The sequence below is a fragment of the Pygocentrus nattereri genome, chromosome 10 (genome assembly GCF_015220715.1).
Source record: "Pygocentrus nattereri isolate fPygNat1 chromosome 10, fPygNat1.pri, whole genome shotgun sequence".
NCBI lineage: Eukaryota > Metazoa > Chordata > Actinopteri > Characiformes > Serrasalmidae > Pygocentrus > Pygocentrus nattereri.
Window position 1 is genome coordinate 3,533,398 of NC_051220.1, and position 18,053 is coordinate 3,551,450.

The 18,053-nt window shown below is 40.6% G+C and overlaps 1 protein-coding gene across 3 annotated transcripts in view; it reads right to left on the reverse strand.

Moving 5' to 3' along the window:
• rasgrp3 (RAS guanyl releasing protein 3 (calcium and DAG-regulated)) overlaps positions 1 to 18,053 on the reverse strand; it is a 91,241-nt gene that overhangs the window by 56,076 nt on the left and 17,112 nt on the right. Inside the window, exons 1-2 of one of the 3 annotated variants that reach the window (XM_037541920.1) lie at positions 2,315 to 2,409; positions 1,944 to 2,083 (exon numbers count right to left, since the gene is read on the reverse strand). The exons of 1 other annotated variant lie outside the window; for it this stretch is intronic. The gene's annotated coding sequence lies outside the window, so the exon portion shown is untranslated. Of the gene's footprint in view, positions 1 to 1,943; positions 2,084 to 2,314; positions 2,454 to 18,053 lie in introns of those variants that run through there. One more of the 3 variants, XM_017702571.2, reaches the window with a different exon arrangement.

Genomic DNA, 18,053 nt, shown 5'->3' on the forward strand with positions numbered 1-18,053 from the left:
ACCACCACAGTCACATAAGAACACACTTTACTTTAACACCAATAATCAAATCACTGCTATGTGACAACAGAGGTTTGTGCTTGTCCTGAGAATGATCTAACCAAGAGAGTGGAAAAACAGAAAGCTTTCAAAACTTCATCTTCCCAGTGATCAGGAACCTGAACCAGCCACACATTTCACAGCCGGCTTTCATAAAGAAGCATTCGCTTTATAAAGGTGCTTTCCCACTGCCCATTCAAAAACAAGAACTGACCCTGTCTACTTCATTTCCCATCCGCCTTTCCACTCGAACCATTTGAGTAACCACAATTAACAGTTTAATGGTCTTTTTGCTCATTTTATGTCACTCTAAAGCATCTAATTTGGCTAATTTTCCACCTCACATGCTATTTAGCTTACCTAACTATACACTCCTTGTTCTGCACACACACACACACACACACACACACACACACACACACACACATCTGTAGTCAAACAAAGCTTACATGTGTGAAAATGTGCAAAAACCACTTGTTCTGTGGATTCAGGCACAAACACTAACAACATCAGCTTCTAAACTAGCTTATGGGACCTTGAGTTGAACTCGTTACAAAGTAGAAATTGATAAAAGCAGCAATCAATGCATTCTGGTGCTCTTCATGCAGTAGTGCTCGGCAGCTTCATCTTCTAGAAGAGTAAAGAATTTGCTAAATCGTCGGCTTTAGCCGCAACTGTTCGATCCCTCTGCTATGGCTGCTTTTAAAAGCTGGGAAAACAGGAAAAATGTAAAAAATGTAAAAAATATACATTATAAATTTGGCCACATTTGGCATTACAGGCGTAAACATAGCGAGACTTTGCCGTTATCGCCAATGTTTAGTCTGTTGTGTTTGTATTCATTGTATATTATTTTGTAAACTGAGCTGCTTACATGCTGACTGGATACAAGTTATCCACCCAAAAGTGTAGAAATTACAAACATTCTGATTTGGTCTATTACTGAAACTTTTTTCCTCGCTGTTTTTATATAACAACCCCAAAGTGGGTGTGGCTTTAACCAGAAATTGGTTTGAGGTGTAGTACATGACAACGCTGCTCTCCACATGGCCGACTGGGGTTCGATTCCCCGCTCAGGCATGTACACCAGGCTGAACCAATAAGCGTCCTTATTAATAAGACTCCAAACTTTCTGTGTTATACACCAAATTGTGTTATACATGATTACCCTGTTCTCTAGAGAAGAGCGTCCACCAAATGCGATGAATGTAAATGTAATGATGTGTAATTAAACAGTACATACAATGTAATAAAGCTACATAGTTACATAACGAATTTCAGTGAGCTAAAATGAATGTAATTTACAGTAAGCTAAATTCATTTTAGCTCACTGCAATTCATTGCTTGACTAGATAAATATGTAATTACTGTTGTAAATACTATGTAATGTGTAATTATATAGTACTTACAATGTATTACAGTTAGTGTCAATTACATACATTTTAACTCACTGCAATCCATTATGCAACTGTAACTGTATTACATTTACACAGTATTTACATTGTAAGCTACATTCATTTTCGCTCAAAGTAATCCATTACTTGACTAGATAACTATGTACTTACTATTGTAAATACTACTTTATGTTATTACATAGTACTTACAATGTAGTACATATTAACATAGTTACATAATGAATGTAATTTACAGTGAGCATTCATTTTAGATCACTGTAATTCAATATGTACTTAGGTAACTATGTAATTACTATTGTAAATACAATGTTATGTGTAATTACATAGTACTAGTACTGTATATTACATAACTCTAATTACCAAGTACTACTTTGCAAATAATATGCAATTACATAATTATTTTACACTTTACATCACATTCAAATAGTCTAGCAAAACAATAGTAATAACTCTACATTTGTAGGGGTTAAAAAGTTCAAATGTACTCACCAATAAACCACAAGCTCTTGCTGCTCTTGCAGAAAGCAGAGGTCTAAATATTGCACTACATGACTCCCCAGTTGACATAAAAGCACAAGCAACGCAAGCAGCTAACTGCTTCTCTCACTTTCAGAACCCACTCAAAGGGACTAAAAAACACATCAAATGCCAAAGAGAGAGAGAGAGAGCGAGAGAGAGCGAGAGAGAGAGAGAGAGAGAGAGAGAGAGAGAGAAATGCACTTAAAGACTTGCAAGGACTTGTACAACTACAACACTAAAACAACCAGAAACTATCGATTCGTACAGCTGGAAGTTACTTAGCAATTGAGATCGTTTGACCGACACTTCATTCTTTTTATCATGACATCTGATTCACTCACCAGCGCGTCCAGTCCAGCCATGGTGCGTGTGACTGAGGTTTGGGGAGAACAGCGTGTAGTTGCTCAGGCTTCAATCAGCTGACTGCTACTAACCCAACTGTCCACCGAGCCTGCTTATAAACACCAACCCACAGAGCAGACATGTGGCCCATATGACGCCACACGGCAGCCAATCAAGAACAGCAAGAGACAGGAGAAGTGAGAGAGATCAAATAGGGGGTGAGAGCGGTGGAGCGGAGAGTGAGTGAGCTAGAGGGAGAGAGAGAGAGAGAGAGAGAGAGAGAGAGAGCGAGAGAGAGAAGGTTGGAGGACAGATAGAGGATGACACTGGGTGCTGTTTGAAAGCCTTGGTTCACACATGAGGAGGGCGTGTGTGACCTCTGTTCTTGAGGGAGATGAAGAGAGTAAGAAAGAGTTAGAGAGAGAGAGAGAGAGAGAGTGAGAGAGAGAGAAGAAAGAGTAGTGACATCATGGAATGCAGTAAAAAAGATTTAAAAGAAAAAGAATGATAGAGCAAGAGACAGAAATAGTGAAAGAGATAGAGTGGAGAAAGGGAGACTGGGAGAGAGAGACAGAGGATGAATGAGTGACCATAAGAGAGAGTGCAAGAAAGCGAGAGAGGCAGAAATGGCAAAAGAGGCAAAGGAGAGAGAGAAAAAGAGAGAAGTGAGGGAGAAATGGAAACCGAGAAAGAGAGAAAAAGAAGGAGAGAGAAAGACAGAAAAGAGAGAAAGAGAGACAGAAAGACAGAGAGAGAGAGAGAAAGAGACAAAAACAATGAAATAGATAGACAAAGGAGAGTGAGACAGAAAGAGAGAGAAAGTGAAAGAGTGAGTGAGAAAGAAAGTGAGAGAAAGAGAAAAGAGCAAGAGAGAGAAAGACAGAGAGTAGAGAGAACATGTGAGCAAGGAGAAGAGAGACAGAGAGACAAAGACAGGTATAAAAGAGAGAAACGGGAGAGAGAGAGAGAGAGAGAGAGAGAGAGAGAGAGAGCGAGAGAGAGAGATGTGTGTGCAGTGAGGACATATGGAAACAGTGAAATACAGTCACAAAGGCACTTCAAGAAAAGGGCCAGAATAAAAGAAAGGATGAACAGATGCAGCAGATGTGATGTCTCTGTTATTCACTCTGGCCAGGCTGGAGCAGCAGCTGTCCACCCCAGCTGTGCGTGTTTCAGCTCTGCGGGTCTGCGACCCTTCACAATCTCAGTTCCTCCTACCGCCGCCTCCAAAAAGTCGTGTGAAAGCGTTAAGAAAACAGCTTAACTGACACCGCAGCACTGATCACGTCAATGCCCACCTCTCAGTGTGTGGACAAAGTCTATTAAAGCCACGGTTTGATTCAATTTCCTACCCCCAGTGTAACTGATCAACCAACACGTTTGGTGTCTGAAATTTGCTTGTTTAGTTTTGCATGGAGCTACAAAGCAAACGTAGCTAAGTAGTAATAAATGCATATCGCTGTTGTCTGATCAAACCTTGTATCTCCAACATGGTGACTTTACAGGAGAAGGAAAAAACCTAATTTACTTTTAATGTAAGTCAATGGAACCAGAATTGTTTCCAAGTATTTTTGGGCCGTTTCTTTCCGTCCATTCATCACGAAATTTACACACAAAGTAATGAACAACAGGTACTTTCAAATTATGTAAAAAACTGAAAAATGACCAAAATGGACATACAAGGTTTTGTTCCGACAACAGTAATATGTACACTAGTTAGCTGCATGAACTGGCCTAAAACCACATAAGTTAGTAATATCAGAAAGACTTGTACACTATAAAACCCGAGTTGCGTCAACTCAAATGATTTGAGGAAGCTGACTACCAAGTTCAATGACTAATTTCTACTGAAGTAAACTGAGTAAATTGTACTGCTTCCATTTGCTTTGTTGATATGAAAATGACTGAGTACTGGGGACTTTTGATAAAGCTGTTCTAACCCAACATAATTACGTAATTGTAAATGAAATTCACCAATAGGCCTTCATTTTGACAAATTCATATTGCATTGCATTGCAGAGATATGATCATAGGCATTTGTAACAAGGTCTTGTCCACGTTAATGTCACTATAGACCTCCACTCCAAACACTGACAGTGCAGTCCAGAGTCCAGCTGTAGTCTCTGTAGCATTAAGCTGCAGCAGATCTGCACTAGTAGAGAGGAACTCAGTATCTCAGCTCTCCCAACACTGATTTTTGATCAATACTGATCAAAATGGGTCACAAGAGTTTATAAGTCTAGTTGACAAGGGAAGGTAGGCTGGGGAGGAGGGATGACGACACACAGAGCGTGAAGAGACACGCCTGACAAATATATATGTAAATATATGGTGCTGAGAACCAACAGACATGTGAGTTTTACTCGAGACAGTTGAGTGTTGGCATTGAGTGTTACCTTGAGAGAGAAAAGGCAAATTTCTTGAAAATAAGTAAAATTAACTTATTGAAAAATATCTATATATATTGCTGAAATGATAGAAAGCTACTATATATTGTGTATCTATCTATCTATCTATCTATCTATCTATCTATCTATCTATCTATATATATATATATATATATATATATATATATATATATGCAGGATAAAGCAGAGCTCAGAGTCTAAGATCACACCCAGGTTTCTGGTATATGAAAAGTCGAGTTTCTTTTAAAGCAGCTTTCTCTGAGTTTCTGTACCAACGATCAGTGTTTCGTTTTTTTTTTTTTGTGATTTAATTGTAGAACATTTAGCAACATCCACTGAGGAATACCTGACACACAGCTGGTTAGTCTGTCTACAGAGTCTTCATCATCAGAAGGGATGGAAATGTAAAACTGGGTGTCATCAATATCCCGGCTGATTGACTACACTTGAGGTGAGGTTGAAACTCTGTAAATTGAATTTCTTGCTGAACCATTTCTTTCATTTCTGTTTCGAATGATTTGCCATCTGTTGTCACCTCCAGAAGGAGACTTTCATCTCACAAGTGCTAAATGTCATGAGCTTCTCATGAGGGATTTTACGCTTTACGGTTGCAGGCCAGCGAGGTGATTGCCTCTCAAAGAAGATTGCATAGACATTTTGAGGCACCTGCTCAAGTGAAGAATGCTCTCTTTAAGCCCTGACCTCTAGTTCAGTCAACCTCAAATTGTAATGAACCTATTCTACCTTTATATTTTTGGTCCTAATAGCTCATTACCAACGTTTTATTATGCACTTCTAGAACCTAAGAAAAGCTCCCTAAGTTTGCATTGAAGCCCCTGTAGATACTGACTAATAGACCTTAGTATTTAATAAGCCTGGAATGTTAAGGGGTTCAGTATGGTTCATTGTTTCATACAGAATGTAAAAGACCATATTCTTGTTTTCTATAATCTTCTATTAAAATGTCTTTTGCTTGACTCAAACATATCTTCTGAGTTCCCACTACATCATCATGTGTGAGTAGATGAGGAAAAATCAAATTAACCAATAATATTATTGTTTATTAAGTTTCACCTCTTCTTATGAACAAGAGGAGTCGCCCAGCTTGCTTAGAGACTCTCCCTGATACTGTGATCTCTGATTCACACCAATGTTAACTCTGTTTCAGAAAAGGCATTTGTGCTTTGTCTTCACTGACGGTCTGTCACAAACCAGTCTGACCATCAAAGAGTTTTGCTGCTCAATCAGAACCAAACAAAACCCTGTAAATCAAAGAGGGTCAATCAAAACCCTGTAAACCCAGTGGAAACCAATCAGGTTCCAGTAAATCCAGTGGGGACCACCCAGAATCAAAGAATCATGTAAACTCAGTAGGGGCCAATCAGAACCCTATTAACTAAGAGAGGACCAATCAGAACCCTGGAAACTCAAGGGGAGCGCTCAGAAAGCTGTAAACCTGATGGGGTCAAATCAAAACCTGTAAACTCAAGGGGGCAAATCAGAAGCCTGTAAACCCAGGGGAATCAGAATCCTGTAAATGCAGTAAGACCACTCAAAAACCTGTAAACTTAAGGGGGGATAATCGTCCCCCCGTGAACCTAGGGGGACCAACCAAAATCCTGTAAACCTGGGGGACCAATCAGAACCCTGTTAACCGAGCAGTACACAGGAATCATGTAGACCCAGGGGGACCAATCAGAACCTGGTAAACCCAGTGGGACCAATCAGAACCCTGTTAACCCAGCAGTACATCAGAATCTTGTCAACCCAGGAGGACCAATCAGAATCCTGTTAACCCAGCAATACTGTGGAATCCTGTAAACCCAGGGATACCAATCAGAACCCTGTAAACCCAGGGATACCAATTAGAACCCTGTAAACCCAGGGATACCAATCAGAACCCTGTGAACCCAGGGGGACCAATCAGAACCCCATTAACCTAGCAGTACATTGGAATTCTGTAAACCCAGGGGAACCAATCAGAACCCTGTAAACCAAAGAGGACCAATAAGAACCTTGTTAACCCAAAGGGAATATTTGCAATCTTACAATCCCAGGGAGAATTTTGTAAAGCCAGAATATGAAGAACTGAAAACTTGTACATTAAAACATTAAAGTACTTTTCAACTTATTTTTATTAAAATGTGAGCTGCCAAGTTAATGAATAGGCCCATTTCAAATGAGGCTCATCGGCAATGCTAGAATCCATTCTCAGTGCATAAGACATCTATTTTCTATTCATCTAAGCACTGATCTGACCTACTTTAGATCTCCACCAAAACAAAAGAGGAGAAAGCTTTCTCTCAGGCTTTTTTTCTCTCACTCCCGCAATTCAGTTCACTTCTATTCAATTCAATTCAGCTTTAAAATTCAACAAAAAAAAGCTTTTCTTTAAGCTCTGGGCTGCTGCAACTCCATCTTTAGTCCTAACAATCACCGGCACACTGTTTCACAGACACCAACCAGCCACAGAACCCCAGAGAGCTCAATCAATGAATGAATTACTCTCTTCATTACCTTCCTGTCAGACAGTAATCTACAGCTCCAAGCATGACAAACCCTGATCCACACTGATCGGTTCACAGCCACTCGAAAATAAATAGCTCATAAACAAGGATGTTTCAGACTCTTCTGTATGAAGAGTGCATTATTCATGCTGATAAAGGTTTTGGTTTCACGTATGATTTCAGTCCAGATCACCGACCACAACATTCAAGTCATGGTTCTGTTCTGAATAACACAAGGCTTTCAAAACAGACTCAGAGTTTACCATCGTATTGTCAGTTCATTAATACATAGATATATTGGAACATATTACATTTGGTAGTAAGCTGTCGATTAACTGATCAAGTGATTATAATCTGGTGATAGCTTATATGTTAGCTGCATGTAGTTGTATTTCTAATTCTAAATAAGAGCTTTTGTTGTCTTTAAAGATTTGGATGTAAGCCTGTGGTTTTGGGGATGTATGATTAATAATAGCTATTGATCCTGAAGGAAAAGTGTCTAGGTGTGGATTGTCTAGACTGGTATACCGTGATATCAACATATCATGATATTTCGTTTCAGTCTTGATATTTTCAGAAAAAAATTTGATAGATAGTGACCACTGTATCCCTGATAAAATGTAAAACATATAGCAGTGGTCAATCAGAAATCTGTAAACCCAGAGGGGACAATTGGAATCCTGTAAACCCAGGTTGACCAATCAGATCCCTGTATTTTCAGGGGTAAATTTCAGAATCCTGTAAACCCAAAGAAGTACCACTCAGAATCCTTTTAACCCAATGGGACCAAGAGTAATCCTGTAAATTTAGGGAACCCATCAGAATCCTGTTAACCTGAGGGAGAACAATACGAATCCTCTAAATCCAGGTGGACCAATCAGAATCCTGTAAACCCAAGGAGGATCAATCAGTCTTTTAAACCCAGGTGGACCAACCAGAAGCCTATAAGCCTAATGAGGACTATTCGGAACCCTTTAAACCCAAAGAGGTCCAATCAGAACCTGTCAATCAAACGTAGAACTATCAGAATCCTGTAAAGCCAGCAGGAAAAATCAGATCAAAGGAGGATCACTCAAAATCCTGTAAACCCAAGAAGGATCAATCAGAATCCTATAAACCCAAGGAGGATCAATCAGAATTCTGTAAACCCAAGGAGGATCAATCAGAATCCTTTAAACCCAAGGAGGATCAATCCGAATCCTGTAAGCCCAAGGAGGATCAATCCGACCCTGTAAACCCAAGGAGGATCAATCAGACTCCTGTAAACCCAAGGAGAATCAATCCGAATTCTGTAAACCCAAGGAGGATCAATCCGAATCCTATAAACCCAAGGAGGATCAATCCGAATTCGGTAAACCCAAGGAGGATCAATCCGAATCCTATAAACCCAAGGAGGATCAATCCGAATTCGGTAAACCCAAGGAGGATCAATCCGAATCCTGTAAACCCAAGGAGGATCAATCCGAATTCGGTAAACCCAAGGAGGATCAATCCGAATCCTGTAAACCCAAGGAGGATCAATCCGAATTCGGTAAACCCAAGGAGGATCAATCCGAATCCTGTAAACCCAAGGAGGATCAATCCAAATCCTGTAAACCCAAGGGTGGAACAATTGAAATCCTGCAAACCCAGTGTTTTTTTTTTTTTTTTCTTTTTCAATGTAACTAAATGTAAAATCATTGTGCCATTTATAGTGAACTACGGTCACTGCACAAAACAGTAGAAACAGATGGTTAAAACAGAAGTTAAGACTCCTCTGGCGTTGCCTTAAAGTTAGGACAGTATTTAGGAAATGTAATCTAGTTAAGATGCTACTGTAATAGTGTTTTCTTATCTGGAGTATGATAAGATCATGACCGTAAGAACTGTAATGGACTATTTATGTGTAAGAGTAAATGGTAGCATTAAACAGATTTTGGTTGTGCTATGAACAATGGCTGATACTGCCCGTAATTATTGCTGCGTTCCTAATGCACCAACAATTCAACCAAACAGCCTCAACTAAGTTTCCGCTCAGCCAAGTTTAAAAATGTTCAACTTCAGCTGAAAAGCTCTGCACATCATATGCCACTTTTAAACAGGTAACCAATCAAAAAAGAGAGTAAAACTGAACTGGAGAGTGAAAATGGGCTGTACAGTAGGAGAGATTTACCCACATTTGAGATAAAAATGCTCCAAGATTAATATTTGTTTCCTGGCGCATTTACAGTCCTGGAGATTGTCATCAAAGAGGTTTCCTTAGACTCTTCACCACAGCAGCTCAGTGATTAGTTTAATATTACTGTAATGTGGAAATACAATGACGATGCTGTCTCTGTCTTGGTTGCGCTGTTCAGGGTTCCTGTTAATGTGGCTAATGTTTACATGGGATGAGTAGGAAGAATTAAACCTTGGGGACTTTTTCTCCAAAATGAAGCACAATGACTGCAGATCAGGGATCTGTGTTCAGGGATGTGTGATGTGGTGTTGAACATAAAGACGCAAAACCTGTCTCTGGCAAAATCCTCACACGTTAAAGGCAGATTTTTTATGTTCCGCCATCTAAATGCAACGGCTTTGACACAGAGATACACTTTCAAACGTGGGATGCATGGCACAGACATCCGCCGCAGCGTGCTCCCTTTACCGGGCGTGTTTCACACAGCAGTACCATCGAGTCCACAGTGGCGGACATTAAGGTTCAAATGTTTTCAAGTTTTGCACGACCTGCTTAAGCCACGTCAAACTAGCCTTTCCATGTTGGCGGAACATTCAGACGTGCCAAGAAAGAAGATTTTCAGGGGAGGCTTAAAAACAGCGACTCTCCATTGCAGCTCTGTTAAACGGGGCAGGCGGAAGTTTGATAACGGCACTATTTACAGCCGGATGTGACGATGCAGTGACTATGAGAAAGGTATATAGCTTCTGTCCTTAATTCAGTCCGAAGTGAAGTTGTCATGGTGACTAAGCAGATAAGATAAGATTTCAGACTTACTCAATACGGCCCGGTCATATATGACTGGAAATAACTGCCCGGGGGCTTTAGCAAGATTGGCATCAATTTGACTAACCTCCCTACAAGGACAATATTAGGCTAACATGACCTTTGAAATTCTCTTTTAAACACAACTTTGCTGCAAACTTTAACGGCAAAAGAGGTGAAACAGCAGAAACTGTGGAGACTCTGCACAGCACCACAAACCGCATGTATAATTTCTAAGCTAAAAAAGCGAAAGCAGAGCAATTATCCAGAGAGGAAACAAAACATGCTTAATTCATAATGACAAAGCTTAAATCCTGTTCCTCACTGGGAAGCTGCATCCTCCTTTGTCCCCCTGTGCTCAGATGAATATTTGAAGAGCAGTTGCTGATGAAGGTTTGCAGGCACGAGCAGTTAAGGGTGGCTAAGATGGTTTAGATAGAAAACAGGAACAGTGAACTGAAATAATTTAAAGGCTGTAGAGCCGTTAATCCCTGTAACATAAATGCACATCTAGGACAGAGACACACCTGAGACTAGGCTGAGCACAATCGTCAAGAACGTCTAACGTCTTTCAGCTGGAAAACGAGGCCAGCTATCCCTGCTGTTATACAGTTCTACAGGTCTCCCTGCGAAAAATCTAGTTTCTAAAAGATTTTTTTCTTAAGAAAGTAAGAAACCTTCCCTAAAAGTTCGAGTTAAACTTCTAGTTGTGAGTTAATCGGTGAGCTACTGAGGATGTACTGGAGGGTAAAGACTGTTTATGTACATTTTTACATTTGAAAAGAGTTTGTTTACTTATTTAACTTGTTTAACTCAAAATATCAACAGTGACGAATCTCATTTTCACTGAACACGGCTAAAGATAATTAATTAATTAATTAATTAAATAATTACTTCCCCCTGCTGAACCTCCCAGTTTCATTTATCAAATGTGAAAAGAGCCAAAAAAGGTCACAGCCTGTAACTCAGCCTAGGGGCTTATGCAATGAACTTTACAATTAAACTAATTTGAGCAATTTTAACTAAGAAACTCATTAGTTGTTGCAGCCATGAGTGGCAACTGCAAGGAACAAGAAAGAGGCGCAACGCCCCTCCAATCCTAGTGCAAAGTCATGGTAGTGAAACTGTACAGAACAGTCTGAAAACAACTGCAATAGTGAAACTGCACTTATTTGTAAACCAGTATAGATTTTAAGTAAGCCTGGTCGTTACGGAAACCAGAAACCTGTGGTGCTTTCATATAGCTCACTTGCTGATTCTTCCCCATTCAGGGTTTCTCCAAATTCCCAAAAAGAATCAGACAAAAAAACAAGTTTAAATTGACAATGAAGTGTCAAAAAGTGATATTTTATATATAATTTGAGTGCTGATGTCAAAAAAATGACTAAAAACACTGTTACTTTCTCTGTCCTGCACTGATTACCGCAGATGTGTTCAAACAGTTTGAGCAGCCGTGGATCAACAGTGAAAATTCAGCCGCTTGGATCCATTTCTCAGTTTCTACAAGTGAAAACATACAAGTGGGTTGAAATCACTCTTCATGAAGGGGCTACAACATCCAAGAGCTTCTACATCACAGGTTCGATACCACTTAAAAACATGACATCCCACTCAACACGCAGAATTCTGCAAAGCAACAGATGCAGAAAGGAAAGTCCCCACTAGCACATTAACCTTGTCTGTAACCACAGTTGTCGGGGTGACTGGAATCATAGAATGTTGATACGTTTATTTTATTGTAACTGTTTGTTGTTTTTTTTTTTAGCTCTTTTTTGGTTTTTCGGTTTTGGTTTTTGACGAAGTGTGTCCTGAATTTCGGTTTCGGTTTTAGCCAGAAACTTTCATTTTGGTGCATCACTAGAAGATACCCAACCAAGTTCAGGATTAAGAGTCTTTTTATCTACCACTGTGGGGGCAACGCAGAGGTTTGCAGTGGACAGGGTTTGGGAGTTTATTTAAACGGCTGAGGAAAAGCTTTTATAGGAGAAATCAGTCCTGAAAAAAAAATCTTATTCTTATAAGAAGACATTGTTTTAGCATAGAGTATTTCCCCGCTAGAAAACATGGCGTAGACCAACAAGGCCTTTCAGCATATGTTGTGTTTTGATGGTGGTATGGTGGTCAACCAGCATGACCATGCTGGGGTGACCAGCTAAACCAGAACCAGACCAGTACTAGACCGGCATAAACCAGCATAGACCAGCATGAAAAGTTGTTTTTTTAACAACTTAGGGTCAGTATGCTTGGATTTAATGCAAACCTTAATATCATCTGTGATAATGTGACACCATGATATATCAGAAAACTATCATAATATTGAATTTCATCAATACTCTCCAGCACTAGGTGGTAATTAGTAGAGTAGTGCATTTATTCAATGCATGCATCTCAGTTTACCGTACAGATGTCAAATGAATCAAAGCGTGACTGTTTTCCTGTCGCCAGCAGTGTTTCATTTCCTTTAAAGGTGGGGGGGTGGGGGGGTGGGGGGTTCAAACTGAGCTCATAACTACACTCATTGTAATTTCATAGCATGTTTTATTCATTTGAAAAGGAAAAACTGCTTTAGAAACGGCACTAAATCTAAAAAGCTACTGGTCAGCAACTAATTAACTAATTAAATTTGTAACTCACACGGAAACCATTTCGACCCAATGTAAGATGCAAAATGCTTTATTATGTTGATATTACTTAAAGGACACTTTGTAATAACCCCAGTTTTACAGGTTAACGCTTATTAAATCGTTTTTTAAGCTGAGCGATGAACATAAAGTAATGTGAAAGAACCTAAATGTAATATGTAGGTTATATAATATGGGTAGTCACTAGTCCAGTTTACTCAGTTCCATATACCCAAGTAACATTTTGTTAATAAGGAATCCACTCAGTTCCATTTTAGCACTTAGTCCCTAATTCCTTTTTTGGGACTTAATTTTACTTCAATTCTTGGACTGCTTTGCTTTTACTCCCAGCTTTTACTTTTGATCTTTAACGTTTTACTTTAGGCCCAAAATATGTAAGAGTGGCATCTACCAAACATCAGTACCTGTGCTGCTCAATTCTAGACGTATGACTTTCCTTTGCAGTTCTTTAAGAGCTCAATATTAGGGTTTTGACAGTGTTGAGGGAGTTAATGGACAGATATTTGGCGAACTGCAAGGAAAAAGCTAGCTTTAGCCAAGGACATTTGGCATAGGACTGTAGGTCTATCTTTTTACAATAGCACTAATTTTATAAGACTAAAGAACTTTGGGGCGGTCGTGGGCTGGAGGTTAGGGAAGCAGCCCTGTGACTGGAAGGTCGCTGGCTCAATCCCCAGAGCCGACAGCACGTGACTGAGGTGTCCTTGAGCAAGACACCTAACCCCCAACTGCTCCCCAGGCGCTGTGGATAGGGCTGCCCACCGCTCCGGGTGAGTGTGCTCACTGCCCCCTAGTGTGTGTGTTCACTAGTGTGTATGTGGTGTTCCACTGCACAGACGGGTTAAAATGTGGAGGTGAAATTCCCACAATGGAATTTGAACTTTGAATACGTTCTAATGTTCCAAAATAGCCAAGGAGGATCTGTAGGTTTGCATTTTGCCTGGGTAATGACCGCTGCCTCTTCAGATGATGATGCTACAGTTAGCCGATACAACAGAGCTGAGAACTTGTTTTCTTCTACACAAGGTATTTTATTCTGGGTGGATGATCTTAGTTTATTAGAGGAATATCAAAGAGATTTTGGGAAATATGTTTGAACAGATGTAGAGCTCCCACTGTAACATTATTAACCATAAAATAAACAAGCGAGACTTTAAGGTTTTAGACCCGAAATGGAACAGGAATTGCTAAATGTTGAACGAATGAGTGCTAATAGGAGAGAACAGTGGAGCAGCATCCTAAGCTACCACCAAAATTTCTGGTAAGGAGAACCGCAAATCAATCATTTCTTCTGAGTTTGTGAAATGCTAGAGGGCACTATCAAGTGCAAAACGAAGGGGTTCTCAAGGGGCATTTGTGTAAAAATTGTAGTTTGTAAGTCCTCAATCTTTTTTATACTTAGTACAACACCAAATTCCAGTTATAGAACTTTTTTACCAGTTCATATATGTGCATAACACAAATGCTAATGAGGTGATCAGCCCACCTGCTTGCTTCCAACTTCCTTTTTGCTGTGACGAAGTTGTAAAGGTCTAGTATGTTTTCTTTCTCCTTGGTTCGATCCTCTTGGCTGACAGTACATGACTGAATGCCCTTGAGAAAGACACCTAACCCCCAACTGCTCCCTGGGCGCTGGGATAGGGCTGCTCACCGCTCCGGGTAAGTGTGCTCGCTGCCCCCTAGTGTGTGTGTTCACTAGTGTGTATGTGGTTTGTCACTGCACAGACGGGTTAAATGCGGAGGTCTAATTCATCTCTGTGCAAAACACAGTTGGTTGATGTTTCTGATCAATTTTGATTTTTTTTTATTTAATAATTTCTTCCATTTTACAGAATTGGGAAATGGCAAGAAGCATGTTTTACTTTCTTTTTTTAGCCATTTACTTCCATTCACCCCATTCCCTGAGGACTCACACATGGAGGAAGCCCTGGAGTTTTCAATATAACTCTAATCATCTCAATTTTACATCCCTTGGTTTCTGACGTTCCACTGGTTTCATGATATTTTCAATGTTAATGGACGAATCATATCAGATGCCATCACTGTGCCTGTGCTGCTCAATTCTAGACGTATGACTTTCCTTTGCAGTTCTTTAAGAGCTCAATATTAGGATTTTGACAGTGTTGAGGGAGTTAATGGACAGATATTTGGCGAACTGCAAGGAAAAAGCTAGCTTTAGCCAAGGACATTTGGCATAGGACTGTAGGTCTATCTTTTTACAATAGCACTAATTTTATAAGACTGAAGAACTTTGGGGCGGTCGTGGGCTGGAGGTTAGGGAAGCAGCCCTGTGACCGGAAGGTCGCTGGCTCAATCCCCAGAGCCGACAGCACGTGACTGAGGTGTCCTTGAGCAAGACACCTAACCCCCAACTGCTCCCCAGGCGCTGTGGATAGGGCTGCCCACCGCTCCGGGTGAGTGTGCTCACTGCCCCCTAGTGTGTGTGTTCACTAGTGTGTACATATCAGATGCCATCACTGCTTAAAATACAATGTAGACCAATGGGCATTTCTAGTTGGTCTAACCTGGTTTATGCTGGTTTAGCTGGTCACCCCAGCATAGCAGCATCAAATCATACCATGCTGTCAGAACAAAAACGACTTTTTGTCTTCATTTGAAAAAGCTTCTTTCTCTTAACATTGAGTGTAAATTTCATGATGAATGGGCCAAAAGAAACGACCCAGAATTACTTGGAAAAAATTCTGGTTCCATTGACTTACAATAAAAGTAAATTATGTTTTTTTCTTCTCCTGTAAAGTTACCATGTTGGAGATACAAGGTTTTGTTCCAACAGAACAGAAGCATATGAAAACATACCCTACTTTTAATGTAAGTCAATGGAACCAGACGTATTTCCAAGTAATTTTGTGTCATTTCTGTTCTTCCATTCATCGTGAAACATACATACGATATATAGGACAATTGGTACTTTTGGATTATGTCAAAAACTGAAAAATGACAAAATTGGAGATACAAGGTTTTGTTGTGACAGTAGTGATGTATTTGAGTCCTGTGGTTGCTGTGATGTTGGAGGTTGGAGAATGCTAATTGATGTGTATAGACTTTCATGACTTGTTAGCCTTGTAGCACCAGTGCAAAACCAAAGAAGCACACAAAATTGATCTTTGGCCAACTGGAGTAAACAGAAAGAAAATGATGTAAATTGGGTTTTTGCAGCAAATCACCCCTTTAAACGGAGAGTGGTTCTGCCTTATGGTACTCGCGTTGCAGTGAAGCACTGAGCGATGCATTTGGTGAGTGCAGTTTATCCTGTAGTTTACCAGCAAACAACAGATCCAGTAAGAATGTCCTCGCTGAAGAAACAGCTCTACAGAAGGATCTGCCTCCACCACATGGCCATGGAGTATGAGGCATGCGTCCACCTGCTCCGCTCCCACACATTTACACACACACACACACACACACCCTGAGATGTAGCCAAGAACGTTACTACACTCAGCCATAGTGCTGAAAGGATCTTCTCACTGTTTCTCTCTCTGTGTCCCTCACTGTGTCCCCGCACCCATCTCTGTGGTGCTGTGGCCCCTTGCCTGCTTCGGTGCGCTCAAGCAGAAAAAGGGGATTGTTTGTCTAAATGGCAAGTTAGACTTCCGCCTATTCTTTTCCCGGTATGCGTTTCCTGCCTGTGTTGCAGCGTTTCCTTTCGCCAGCGCTAAAAATACGACCCCGCAGCAAGGTAAACTGGAACACAGCACACAGGAAACATGTCACAATACGTTAAAGGGAGGGAAGGGTTGACCAGTGTTTTGTCCTGTTGTGCTTTATTTAAGTGCACGTGTGTGTGTGTGTGTGTGTGTGTGTGTGTGTGTGTGTGTGTGTGTGTGTGTGTGTGTGTGTGTTGTTTTCATACATTTCTAAGACTTTTGTGCTTTTACAGTTTTTTTTTTTTAGTTTTTTTTCTATTTAAACAGTTTAAGGCCTATAATTTACAAATATACACTCACTTGCCACTTTATTAGGTACACTAGTAAAAGGCTGGACCCCCTTTTTCCTTCAGAACTGCCTTAATTCTTCATGGCAGATTTTCAACAAGGTGTTGGAAACGTTCCTCAGAGATTCTGGTTGGTGATTTGAGTTCCTGTTGCCTTTCTATCATCTGGAACCAGTCTGCCCATTCTCCTCTGACCTCTCACATCAACAAGGCATTTTCGTCCACACAACTGACCGCTCACTGGATATTTCCTCTTTTTCGGACTGTTCTCTGTAAACCCTAGAGATGGTTGTGTGTGAAAATCCCAGCAGATCAGCCGTTTCTGAAATACTCAGACCAGCCCGTCTGGCACCAACAACCACGCCACGTTCAAAGTCCCTTAAATCCCCTTTCTTCCCCGTTCTGATGCTCGGTCTGCACTTCAGCAAGTCGTCTTGACCACCTCTACAGGCCTAAATGCACTGAGTTGCAGCCGTGTGATTGGCTGATTAGCTATTTGTGTTAACAAGCAATTGAACCAGTGAGTGTACATGCATAACGACAGATGTCACTGTTTTTTCCCCCCATCTTTCAGTCAACACAGTCTCCACGCTACGAGATTTGCCCAGAATAAAATGCCACACACTTTCAGATTGGGACACGAGTCCCTGCCAACCTTGGATCCTGGATACAATTTCTTGTGAATAAATATGACCTCAGATCAAAACAAACGTGGCAAAGGAACAGACTGTTGTGGAATTTTTTCAGTTATATCCTTTTTTTTCTTTATTGAAAACAGGAGCTAGTATATATTCACATTATCTGGAGTCTGGATATATCCTTACGCTCAGCTTGGCTTTCAGATCGGTCTTTCATGTGGTTCTTTTGAGAGAATCTGCAGTCCCAGGGGGGTTGGCGGGGGGTACAACAACTGGTCTGTTGGTAGGTTGGTGGGATAAAGATTAAATTACACACACCCCACATCACAGGATAATATGGGAACATTATGACTATCCTGAATTCAGAACATCTTTTGCAAATGTCAGTTGGGGCAAAACAGCCACAAAACTGTTTTAGTCACCCATCCAAATCATTGAATTCAGGTGTTCCAGTCACTTCCATGGCCACAGGTGTATAAAGCCGAGCCCCTAGGCCTGCAGACTGCTTCTACAGACATTAGTGAAAGAATGGGTCGCTCTCAGGAGCTCAGTGAATTCCAGCGTGGTACCGTGATCGGACGCCACCTGTGCAGCAAGTCCAGTCGTGAAATTTCCTCACTACTAAATAT